Source organism: Bombina bombina, chromosome 4 (assembly GCF_027579735.1).
Source record: "Bombina bombina isolate aBomBom1 chromosome 4, aBomBom1.pri, whole genome shotgun sequence".
In the NCBI taxonomy this organism is placed as follows: domain Eukaryota; kingdom Metazoa; phylum Chordata; class Amphibia; order Anura; family Bombinatoridae; genus Bombina; species Bombina bombina.
Window position 1 is genome coordinate 662,373,999 of NC_069502.1, and position 12,171 is coordinate 662,386,169.

Genomic DNA, 12,171 nt, shown 5'->3' on the forward strand with positions numbered 1-12,171 from the left:
TCCAATCAGCCAATAGAATGCGAGCTCAATCCTATTGGCTGATAGGATCAGCCAACAGGATTGAACTTCAATCTTATTGGCTGATTACATCAGCCAATAGGATTTTTTCTACCTTAATTCCGATTGGCTGATAGAATTCTATCAGCAAATCGGAATCTAAGGGACGCCATCTTGGATGACATCACTTAAAGGTACCTTCATTCTGTTTTAGTCGTTGAAAGAAGAGGATGCTCCATGTCGGATGTCTTGAAGATGGAGCCGCTCCATGCCGGATGGATGAAGATAGAAGATGCCGTTTGGATGAAGACTTCTGCCCGTCTGGAGGACCACTTCTGCCCGGTTTGGATGAAGACTTCTGCCCATCTGGAGGACAACTTTGCCCGTCTTGGATGAAGACGTCTCCCGGTAAGTCGATCTTCAGGGGGTTAGTGTTAAGTTTTTTAGGGTGTATTGGGAGAGTTTATTTTTTAGTTTAGGGGTTTGTGCTTGAAAAAGAGCTAACTGCCCTTTTAAGGGCAATGCCCATCCAAATGCCCTTTTCATGGTAATGGGGAGCTTAGTTTTTTTTAGCTAGTATTATATTTGGGGGGTGGTTGTGTGGGTGGTGGGTACTGTTGGGGGGGTTGTTTGTATTTTCTTTACACGTAAAAGAGCTGATTACTTTGGGGGCAATGCCCTGCAAAAGGCCCTTTTAAGGGCTATTGGTAGTTTAGTTTAGGCTAGGGTTTTTTTTATTTTGGGGGGGCTTTTTTTATTTTAATAGGGCTATTAGATTAGGTGTAATTAGTTTAAATTTCTGTAATTTGTTTATTATTTTCTGTAATTTAGTGTTTTTTTGTACTTTAGCTAATTTAATTTAATTAGGTTATTGTATTTAATTTAGTTAATTTATTTAATTATAGTGTAGCATTAGGTGTTATTGTAACTTAGGTTAGGTTTTATTTTATAGGTACTTTTGTATTTATTTTAACTAGGTAGTTACTAAATAGTTATTAACTATTTAATAACTATTCTACCTAGCTAAAATAAATACAAATTTACCTGTAAAATAAAAATAAACCCTAAGCTAGCTACAATGTAACTATTAGTTATATTGTAGCTTGCTTAGGGTTTATTTTACAGGTAAGTATTTAGTTTTAAATAGGAATTATTTAGTTAATGATAGGAATATTTATTTAGATTTATTTAAATTATATTTAAGTTAGTGGGTGTTAGGTTTAGGGTTAGACTTAGGTTTAGGGGTTAATAACTTTAATATAGTGGCGGCCACGTTGGGGGCAGCAGATTAGGGGTTAATAAATGTAGGTAGGTGGCGGAGATGTTAGGGCCACATATTAGTGGTTAATAATATTTAACTAATGTTTGCGAGGCAGGAGTGCGGCGAATTAGGGGTTAATATGTTTATTATAGTGGAGGCGACATTGGGGGCGGCAGATTAGGGGTTAATAAGTGTAGGTATGTGGCGGCGATATTGGGGCGGCAGATTAGGGGTTAATAAATATAATGTAGGTGTCTGCGATGTTGGGTCAGCAGATTAGGGGTTAATAAGTATAATGTAGGTGGAGGCGGTGTCCGGAGTGGCAGATTAGGGGTTAATAGGTAGTTTATGGGTGTTAGTGTACTTTTTAGCACTTTAGTTATGAGTTTTATGCTACGGCGTTATACCATAAAACTCTTAACTATTTACTTTTAAATGCGTTAGGACTCTTGACAGGGTAGTGTGTACCGCTCACTTTTTGGCCTCCCAGGACAGACTTGTAATACCGGCGCTAAGGAAGTCCCGTAGAAAAAAGACTTTACGAAGTTTCCATAAGTCGTTTTGCGGTAAGGCAAAAGAAGTGTCACCCTTAACCTTCAAGATCATAATACCAGCGGGCGTAAAAAGCAGCGTTAGGACCTCTTTTCTACCCTAATGCACAACTCGTAATCTAGCCGATTGCTTTTTGGATACGATTTAAGTCTTTAAGCCTGTTGTAAGTTATTGCAAGAAAACACTCCAGGATGATTTTCTACAAGACCTTCTGAGTACACCTATGCCCCCCATGCATAGGTTTACCAGGATCTTGGGAAGGTTCTGTTACAATTTTATGACTTGTCATTTTAGTTAAAAGTGAGAGTATTTCTTCTGATAGGCCCATATTTAGTTTGGGGCCTATCGCATACTCCAGTTTTATTTATTGCCATGAAAGTGTATATATTTGAAATGTTAACACCACAAGGTATTGTATAGTGTGTGCTTTGATGCCTTTGATGCAACCATTTTAGCCAAAAAAATTGGAGAAAGTGTATGGTGGTAATTTTTAAATTTTCATTTTGACAGACACATTGCTGTTGGACTATGATTTAGGAGAGCCTGTTGTAAGTTATTGCAAAAAAACACTCCAGATAGTTTTCTGCAAGGCCCTCTGAGTACACCCATGCTCCCCATGCATAGGTTTGACAGGGGTTTTGGTAAAATACAGCATCAATTTTAGAACTTATAAAAAATAGAGTAGTGAAATGTAAAAATCTGGCACAGTAAAAGTAAAAACATAACCAAAAAAAAAAAAACTCGGCAAATTTAAAAAAATAAATAAAAATAGACCATTGTATGATACCACTTGAAGCAGTCCCCAATGCAGAGTCCAGGCTGTCCAGGGCAATCCGGTCAGTAATATATGTGTCCTTTCTCTGCCCCCTCTTTTTTTTTAGGTTTCTGCTTTGCGGCAGTAGGGGGAATTTTAAAAATAAAATGGGTAGCCCCAACTCTGCTCTTTCCCATCACCACCCGGAGCAGGTGCATCTTGGTACAAAATCCCCAAAATGAGCTGAAACTGTAAAAAAGTTTGTTTTATTCCGGGTTTGCTTTTTTGAACAACAAAAAAGCGTTGTGAGTTGCAATCTGCATTAAGTAAATTGCAAACATTTTTGACCTCTCCCCCCTCTATTGCTCTCTATCCCCCTTTTACTCTCTCTCCCCCCTTTCTTGCTCTCTGTCCTCCCTATTTTACTCTCTCTCTCCACCCTCTTTTGCTCTATCTCCCCTCATTTGCTCTGTTCATCCCTCTTTGCTATCTCCCTATCCCCTCTTTTGCTTTCTCCCCTCTTTTGTTTTCTTCCCCCTCTTTTGCTCTCTCTCCCCCCCTCTTTTGCTCTCTTACCCCATTCTTTTGATCTCTCTCCCCCCACTTTTTTGCTCTCTCATCCCCCTTCTTTGCTCTCTCCCTCCCTCTTTTTCTCTCTACCCCCTCTTTTGCTCCCTCTCCACCCTCTTTGCTCTCTTCCCCTCTTTTGCTCTCTCTCCCCCATTTTTGTTCTCTCTCCCCCTCTTTTGCTCTTTCTACCACCCTCTTTTGATCTCTCCCCACCCCCTCTTTTGCTCTCTCCCTCACCCTCTTTTGCTCTCTCCCCCCTCTCTTGCTCTCTCCCCCTCTTTTGATCTCTCTTCCTCTCTTTTGTTCTCTCTCCCCCACCTCTTTTGCTCTCCACCTTCTTATGCTTTATCTCCCCCATATTTTGCTCTCTCTCTCCCCTCTGTTGCTCTCTCCCCTCCTCCTCTTTTTCTCTCTCTCCCTCTTCATTTGCTCTCTCTCCCCCCTTCTCTTGCTCTCTCTCCCCCCTCTTTTGCTCTCTCTCCTCCCTCTCATTTGCTCTCTCTCCCTCCTTCTCTTGCTCTCTCTCCCCCCTCTTTTGCTCTCTCTCCCCACACATTTGCTCTTTCTCTCCCCCTCTTTTGCTCCCTCTCTCCCTCCTCTTTTGCTCTCCCCCCCATTTTTTGCTCTCCCCCTCCTCTTTTTCTCTCTCTCTCTCCTCCCCCTCTTTTACTCTCTCCCTCCCCCTCTTTTGATCTCTCTCTCCCCCCTCTTTTGCTCCCTCACCCCCTATTTTTTTGCTCTCCCTCCCTCCTGTTTTGCTCTCTCTCTCCTTCCCCCTCTTTTGCTATTTTCCTTCCCCCTCTTTTACTCTCTATCCCCCTCTCTTTTGCTCTCTCTCTCCCCTCTCATTTGCTCTCTCTCTCTCCCACCCTCTCTTTTGCTCCCACCCTCTTTTGCTCTCTCTTTCCCACCCTCTCTTTTGCTATCTCTCCTACCCTTTCTTTTGCTCTTTCTCTCTCCTACCCTTTCTTTTGCTCTTTCTCTCTCCCACCCTCTCTTTTGCTCTCTCTCCCACCCTCTCTTTTGCTCTCTCTCCCACCCTCTCTTTTGCTCTCTCCCCCCTCTTTTGCTCTCTCCCCTGCTCTTTTGCTCTCTCTCCCCCCACCTTTTTTGCTCTCTCTCTCTCCCTCTTTTATGCTCTCTCCCCCTCTTTTGCTCTTTCCCCTCCTCTTTTGCTCTCTCTCCTCCCTCTTTTGCCCACCCCCCTCTATTGCTATGTCTCCCTCCTCCTCTTTTGCTCTCTCTCCCTCTCTTTTGCTCTCCCCTCCTCTTTTGCTCTCTCTCCCCCCACTTTAACTCTCTCCATCCCTCTTTTATTCCCACCCCTCTTTTGCTCTCTTTCCCCTTCTTTTGCTTTCTACTCCCCTTTTTTGTCTCCCCCTTCTTTTGCTCTCTCTCCCCCTCTTTTGCTCTCTCTCTCCCCCTCTTTTGCTCTATCTCCCCCCTATTTTGCTTTCTCCATTTCCTTTTGCTCTCATCCCACACCCTCTTTTTCTATCTCCCTATCCCCTCTTTTGCTTTCTCTCCCCTCTTTTGCTTTCTTCCCCCTCTTTTGCTCTCTCCTCCCTCTTTTGCTCTTACTCCCCCCCCCTCTTTTGCTCTCTTACCCCCTTCTTTTGATCTCTATTCCCCAATCTTTTGCTCTCTCATTTCCCTTCTTTTGCTCTCTCTCACTTCCCCCTCTTTTGCTCTTTCTCTCCCCCCCATCTTTTGCTCTCTCCCCCCCCATCTTTTGCTCTCTCTCTCTCCCCCTCTTTAACTCTCTCTTCCCCACCTCGTTTGCTCTCTCCCTCCCTCTTTTGCTCTCTCCCCCCTCTTTTGCTCTCCCCCCCATTTTGCTATTTCTCCCCCCCTATTTTGCTCTTTCTACCACCCTCTTTTGCTCTCTCCCCACCCCCTCATTTGCTCTCTCCCTATCCCCTCTTTTGCTCTCTTCCCCCTCTCTTGCTCTCTCACCCTCTTTTGCTCTTTCTCCCCTCTTTTTTTCTCTATCCCCCCACCTTTGTTCTTTCTCCCCCCACCTCTTTTGCTCTGCCCCTCTTTTGCTCTCCCCCTCTTTTGCTCTCTCCTTTCCTCTTTTGCTCTGTCACCCCATTCTTTTGCTCTCTCTCCCCCTTCTTTTGCTCTCTCACCCCCCTTCTCTTGCTCTCTCTCCCCCCTCTTTTGCTCTTTCCATCCCCCCCTCTTTTGCTCCCTCTCCCCTTCTCTTTTGCTCTCTTCCCCCCTATTTGTGTGCCCCCTCCCCCTCCTTTTTGCTCTCTCTCTCTCCTCCCCCCTCTTTGGCTCTCTCCCACCCCCTCTTTTGCTCTCTCTCTCTCCCCCTCTTTTGCTCCCTCACCCCCTATTTTTTGCTCTCTCCCCCTCCTCTTTTGCTCTCTCTCTCCTCCCCCTCTTTTGCTCTCTCTCTCCACCACCTCTTTTGCTCTCTCCCCCCCTCTTTTATTCTATCCCCCTTTTTTGCTCTCTCTCTCCCCCCTTTTTTGCTCTCTTTCACCCCTCTTTGCTCTTTCTTCACCCTCTTTTGCTCTCTCTCCCCCCTTTTTTGCTCTCTCTACCCCCTCTTTAGCTCTCTCTCCCCCTCTTTTGTTCTCTCTCCCCTCTCTTTTGCTCTCTCTCCCCCCTCTTTTACTTTCTCCCCCCTCTTTTACTTTCTCCCCCTCTTTTACTTTCTTCCCAACCTTGTTTGCTCTCTCCCTCCTCTTTTACTCTCTGTCCCCCTCTTTTGCTCTCTCTTTCCCCCCTTCTTTTGCTCTCTTTTTCCCCTCTCTCTCCCCCTCTTTTGCTCTCTTCCCCCTCTTTTGCTCTCTCTCTCTCCCCCTTCTTTTCCTCTCTCCCCCCCTTTGCTCTCTTTTCCCCTCTTTGCTCTCTCCCCCCTCTTTTGCTCTCTCTCTCTCCCTTCCTCTTTTTTTCTCTCTCTCTCCTCCCCCTCTTTTACTCTCTCTTCCCCTCTTTTACTTTCTCACCCCCTATTTTGCTCTCTCTCCCACCCTCTTTTGCTCTTTCTACCCCCTCTGTTGCTCCCCTCCTCTTTGCTCTCCCCCCTCTTTTGCTATCTTCCCCCTCTTTTTCTCTCTCTCCTCCCTTCCCTCTTTTGCTTTTTCTCTCCCCCTCTTTTGCTCTCTCCCCCATATTTTTCTATCTCTCTCCCCATATATTTGATCTCGCTCTGCCCCCCTCTTTTGCTATCTCCGCACCCGGCTATGCCCCCATCATGGATCTCCTGTCTGGCCTCTCTGCAGCTGCTGTCTGATCCTAACGCCAGGTATGTTTGTCCTCGTACAGCTTTTACTGCGCATGACAGCTTCGGACAAACATACCTGGCCTTTTATATTATAGGATATGCCCCTCCCCCCTCCTTTTTGCTCTCTCTCCCTCCCCCCCTCTTTGGCTCTCTCCCACCCCCTCTTTGCTCTCTCTCACTCTCTCTCTCTCTCCCCCCTCTTTTGCTCCCTCACCCCCTATTTTTGCTCTCTCCCCCTCCTCTTTTGCTCTCTCTCTCTCCCCCCTCTTTGCTCTCTCTCTCCCCCACCTCTTTTGCTCTCTCTCTCCCCCCTTTTTTTTCTATCCCCCTCTTTTGCTCTCTCTCTCCCCCCTTTTTTTGCTCTCTTTCCCCAATCTTTGCTCTCTCTCTCCCCCTTTTTGCTCTCTCCCCCCTTTTTTGCTCTCTCTTCCCTCCCCCCCTCTTTTGCTCTCTCTCCCCCCTCTTTTGTTCTCTCTCCCATCTCCTCTCCCCCACCATCTTTTGCTCTCTCCCCCTCTTTTTGTTCTATCCCCCTCTTGCTCTCTCTCTCTCTCCCCCCTTTTTTGCTCTCTTTCCCCAATCTTTGCTCTTCTCGCTCCCTCCCCCCTCTTTTGCTCTCTCTCCCCCTTTTTTGCTCTCTCTTCCTCTTCTCTTCCCCCCTCTTTGCTCTCTCTCCCCCTCTTCTCCCCCTCTCTTTTGTTCTCTCTCCCCTCTCTTTCTTCTCTCTCCCCCTCTTTTACTTTCTCCCCCCTCTTTTACTTCCCCCCCCCTCGTTTGCTCTCTCTTTCCCCCTTCTTTTGCTCTCTTTTTCCCCTCTCTCTTGCCCCTCTTTTGTTCTCTTCCCCCTCTTTTGCTCTCTCTCTCTCCCCCTCTTTTGCTCTCTCCCCCCTTTTGCTCTCTTTTCCCCCCTCTTTTGCTCTCTCCCCCCTCTTTTGCTCTCTCTCTCTCCCCCTATTTTACTCTCTCTCCCCCTCTTTTACTCTCTCACACCCCTCTTTTGCTCTCTCTCTCCACCCTCTTTTGCTCTTTCTACCCCCCTTTTGCTCCCTCCTCTTTTGCTCTCCCCCCTCTTTTTGCTTTCTCCCCCCCTCTTTTCTCTCTCTCCCTTCCCTCTTTTGCTTTTTCTCTCCCCCTCTTTTGCTCTCTCCCCCTATTTTGCTATCTCTCCCCTATATTTTGATCTCTCTCTGCCCCCTCTTTTGCTGTCTCCCCACCCCCTTTTATTGCTCACTCGCACCCTCTCTTTTGCTCTCTCCCTCCCCCCTCTTTTGCTCTCTCCCTCACCCTCTTTTGCTCTCTCTCTCTTCCTCTTTTGCTCTCTCCCTTCCCCCTCTTTTACTCTTTCTACCCCCTCTTTTACTCTCTCACACCCCCTATTGTTCTCTCCCCCTCTTTTGCTCTCTCTACCCCTCTTTTGCTCTCTCCCCCTTCTTTTGCACTCTCTTTCCCCCCATGTTTTGATCTGTCCCCCTCTTTTGATCTCTCTGCACCCCCCTTTTGCTCTCTCCTCTCTCTTTTGTTCTCTCCCTCCTTACGTTTGCTCTCTCTCCCCTCTTTTGTGCTCTCTTCCACCTGGCCACGCTCACTGGCCCCCTCCCACCCACCCGGTCAAACCCCTACCATGGGCCTCCCATCCACCCATGCCCCCATCACGGGGTCCCATCTGACCACGCCTCCTCAACACGGACGGCCGTATACCCGGCTATGCCCCCATCACGAATCTCCTGTCTGGCCTCTCTGCAGCTGCTGTCTGATCCTAACGGCCAGGTATGTTTGTCCTCGTACAGCTTTTACTGCGCATGACAGCTTCGGACAAACATACCTGGCCTTTTATATTATAGGATATGCAGAGTAGAGTAGCTAAGATATGTAAATTAGTGTAAAATTGTATAGGCAAGTATAAAGAAATAGGTCAACTCTCTATATATATTTAGTTTGAGTGGTTCCCTATTAATGAGAGTGAACGTTAAAAAAATATTAAACCACACAAGCTTCAGAAAATAATCTGCTGTGGCTCTTTCAAGCAGTATTAAATAATATTGCATATTGTGAGGTATAAGAGGTGAAGGGCTGATTGAGTTCACAAACCAGGTGCTTAGATAATAGAATACAAACCAATGTACTTATTAGAACTATATGACAACAGGAAGTAAACAGTCGCTAAAATGGAGGTATTAAATTGACCTCACATTCTATTGGCTGATCCAATCAGCCAATCGGATTGAACTTCAATCCGATTGGCTGATTAAATCAACCAATCATATTTTTCCTTCCTTAATTCTGATTGGCTGATAGAATTCTATCAGCCAATCGGAATTCGAGGGACACCATCTTGGATGATGTCATTTAAAGGAACCGTCATTCGTCGAGTAGTCGTCATGAAGGATACTCGGCGCCGGATGTCTTCAAGATGGAGTCGCTCCTCATCGGATGGAAGAAGTTAGAAGATGCCGCTTGGATGAAGCCTTCTGCCGGTCCGGATGTCCTCTTCTGCCCGGATAGGATGAAGACTTCTGCTGGTCTGGATGTCCCTTCTGCCCCATCGGATGAAGACTTCTGGCCAGATCGGATGACCACTTGTGCCCGGCTGGGTGAAGACGGCTCAAGGTAGGGTGATCTTAAATGGGGTAATGTTAGGTTTTTTTAAGGGGGTATTGGGTGGGTTTTAGAGTAGGGGTGTTGGTGGTGGGTTGTAATGTTGGGGGGGTATTGTAATTTTTTGTTACAGGTAAAAGAGCTGATTACTTTGGGGCAATGCCCGCAAAAGGCCCTTTTAAGGGCTATTTGTAATTTAGTATAGGGTAGGGCATTTTATTATTTTTGGGGCTTTTTATTTTATTAGGGGGCTTAGATTAGGTGTAATTAGTGTAAACTTCTTGTAATTTTTTTTCTGTAATTTAGTTTTTTTTTTCCTCCTAATTTAGTTTATTCAATTGTAATTAATTGTAGGTAGTTTAGGTAATTTATTTAATGATAGTGTAGTGTTAGGTGTAATTATAACTTAGGTTAGGATTTATTGTACAGGTAATTTTGTACTTATTTTAACTAGGAAGTTATTAAATAGTTAATAACTATTTAATAACTATTGTACCTAGTTAAAATAAATACAAAGTTGCCTGTAAAATAAAAATAAATCATAAGCTAGCTACAATGTAACTATTAGTTATATTGTAGCTATCTTATGGTTTATTTTTAGGTAAGTATTTAGTTTTAAATAGGAATAATTTATTTAATTGAAGTTATTTTATCTAGATTTATTTAAATTATATTTAAATTAGGAGGGTGTTAGGGTTAGACTTAGGTTTAGGGGTTAATAACTTTATTATAGTGGCGGCGATGTTGGCGGCGGCAGATTAGGGGTTAATTAATTTAATATAGTTGCGGCGATGTTGGGGGGCAGATTAGGGGTTAATAACTATAGTGTAGGTGTCAGCGATGTTGGGGGCAGCAGATTAGGGGTTTATAAGTATAATGTAGGTGGCGGCGATGTCCGGAGCGGAAGATTAGGGGTTAATAGTATAATGCAGGTGGCGACGATGTCGGGGGCGGAAGATTAGGGGTTAATAAGTGTAAGATTAGGGGTGTTTAGACTCGGGGTTCATGTTAGGGTGTTAGGTGCAGACATATTTTTTCTTTCCTCATAGGAAACAATGGGGCTGCGTTAGGAGATGAACACTGCTTTTTTGCAGGTGTTAGGTTTTTTTTCAGCCAGCTCAGCCCCATTGTTTAGCCAGCTTACCGCTACCGTAAGCAATGCTGATATTGAGGTGACATGTGGAGCTAAATTTTGCTCAATGCTCACCTGTTTGCGGCTAACGCCAGGTTTAAAAAAAAAAAACTGTACTACCAGCGTTGGCTTAAGGGAGCGGTGGGAAAAAAAAGGAGCGTTAGAGCCGCAAGCCTTCCCGACAAAAACTCGTAATCTAGCAGTTTGTTAGTTAATAAGGGTTACTTTAAAAGATCTAGGTATCTTCTTATTGTAGCATGGTACTTTTAAACTGGATGCTTTAGTACTAAGTATGTTACTGAGATACACAAAAGGTTAAAGGGACATTCCGGTCAAAATTTTAATGCACTTACATGAATTACATCTTTGAATAGAAACATATTTACAATATACATCTATTGTCAAAAATGCTTCTAGTAAAAGTTATGATAGTTTTTTTTTTTAGCATTTTTCTCTGCACATGCATGTGTAACATAGCTAGATAATCTCAGTGCACCAGCATATTATATACTGCAGCTGCTCAGAGCACCAGTGGGGATTGTATCATGTCAGCAATTAACAAATTGACACCTAGATTACGAGTTATGCTCCCTATAGGGAAATTAATGAATGCAACAAAAGTGGCATTATTTAACCCCCTATAGCGCAGCCATTACAAGTGCTTGTACATACAATATGGTGCTTTAAGCTCCATACCGCACAAAATACAAGCACTATTTTGACGTGCTTGTGCACGCTTTCCCCATAGATATCAACGGGGAGAGTGGGTCAGAAAAAGTCCAACACCTGCGATTGCGAAAAGAAAAGCTCCGTAACGCAGCCCCATTGATGTCTATGGGAAATAAATGAATGTTTAAACCTAACACCCTAACATAAACCCCACGTCTGAACACCCCTAATCTTTTGCCCCGACATTGCCGACACCTAAATAATGTTATTAACCCCTAATCTGCCGCCTCTTATGTCGCCGCCACCTAAATAAAACTATTAACCCCTAATATGCCGCTCCCGATATCGCAGCCACTATACTAAAGTTATTAACCCCTATTCCCCTGCACCCCAACATCGCCCACACTATAATAAATCTATTAACCCCTATTCTGCCGCTCCCCGACATTGCCGCAACTAAATAAAGCTATTAACCCCTAAACCTCTGGCCTCCCATCACACTATCACTAAATAAATCTATTAACCCCTAAACCGCCAGCCCCCATCATCGCAAAAATCTAAATGAAACTATATTAACCCCTAAACTTAACCCTAATGTAACCCTAACCCTAAACCTAACCCTAACACCCGCTAATTTTAACATAATTAAATAGAGCTAAACTAAAGTTACAATTATTAACTTAATACATACTTACCTTTGAAATAAATCCTAAGATAGATACAATATAACTAATAGTTATATTGTAGCTAGCTTAGGTTTTATTTTTAACCCCAAAATAAAAAAGCCTAATCTAGAATTAACTACCAAGGGCCCTTTTGAGGGACCTTAAAAGGGCATTTTGTAGGGCATTGCCCTAAAGTTACCAGCTCTTTTGCTTCAAAAACAAACAAACATCCCCTAACAGTATACAAACCCCCACCCCCAAACTACCAAGGGCTCTTAAAAGGGCCTTTTGGGGGCACTTAAAAGAGCCTTTTGTAGGGCATTGCCCTAAAGTTACCAGCTCTTTTGCTACAAAAACAAACAAACACCCCCTAACAGTATACAAACCCCCACCCCCAAACTACCAAGGGGCCTTAAAAGGGCCTTTTGGGGGCCCTTAAAAAGGTGTTTTGTAGGGCATTGCCCTAAAGTTAACAGCTCTTTTGCTACAAAAAAACCCAACACCCCCTAACAGTACATAAAGCCCCACCCCCCCAAACCCACAAAATAAAAATAAAGTAAAACCTAATCTACCCATTGCCCTTAAAAGGGCATTTAGCTCTTTTGCTGCCCAAGCCCTAATCTAAAAATAAAACCTACCCCAAAACGAAAAAAAAAAAAAATACATTACACAAAATAACAAACAAATTCTTAAATTTTTTTTTATGCCTATTCTAATACCAATTTAAAAAAACCA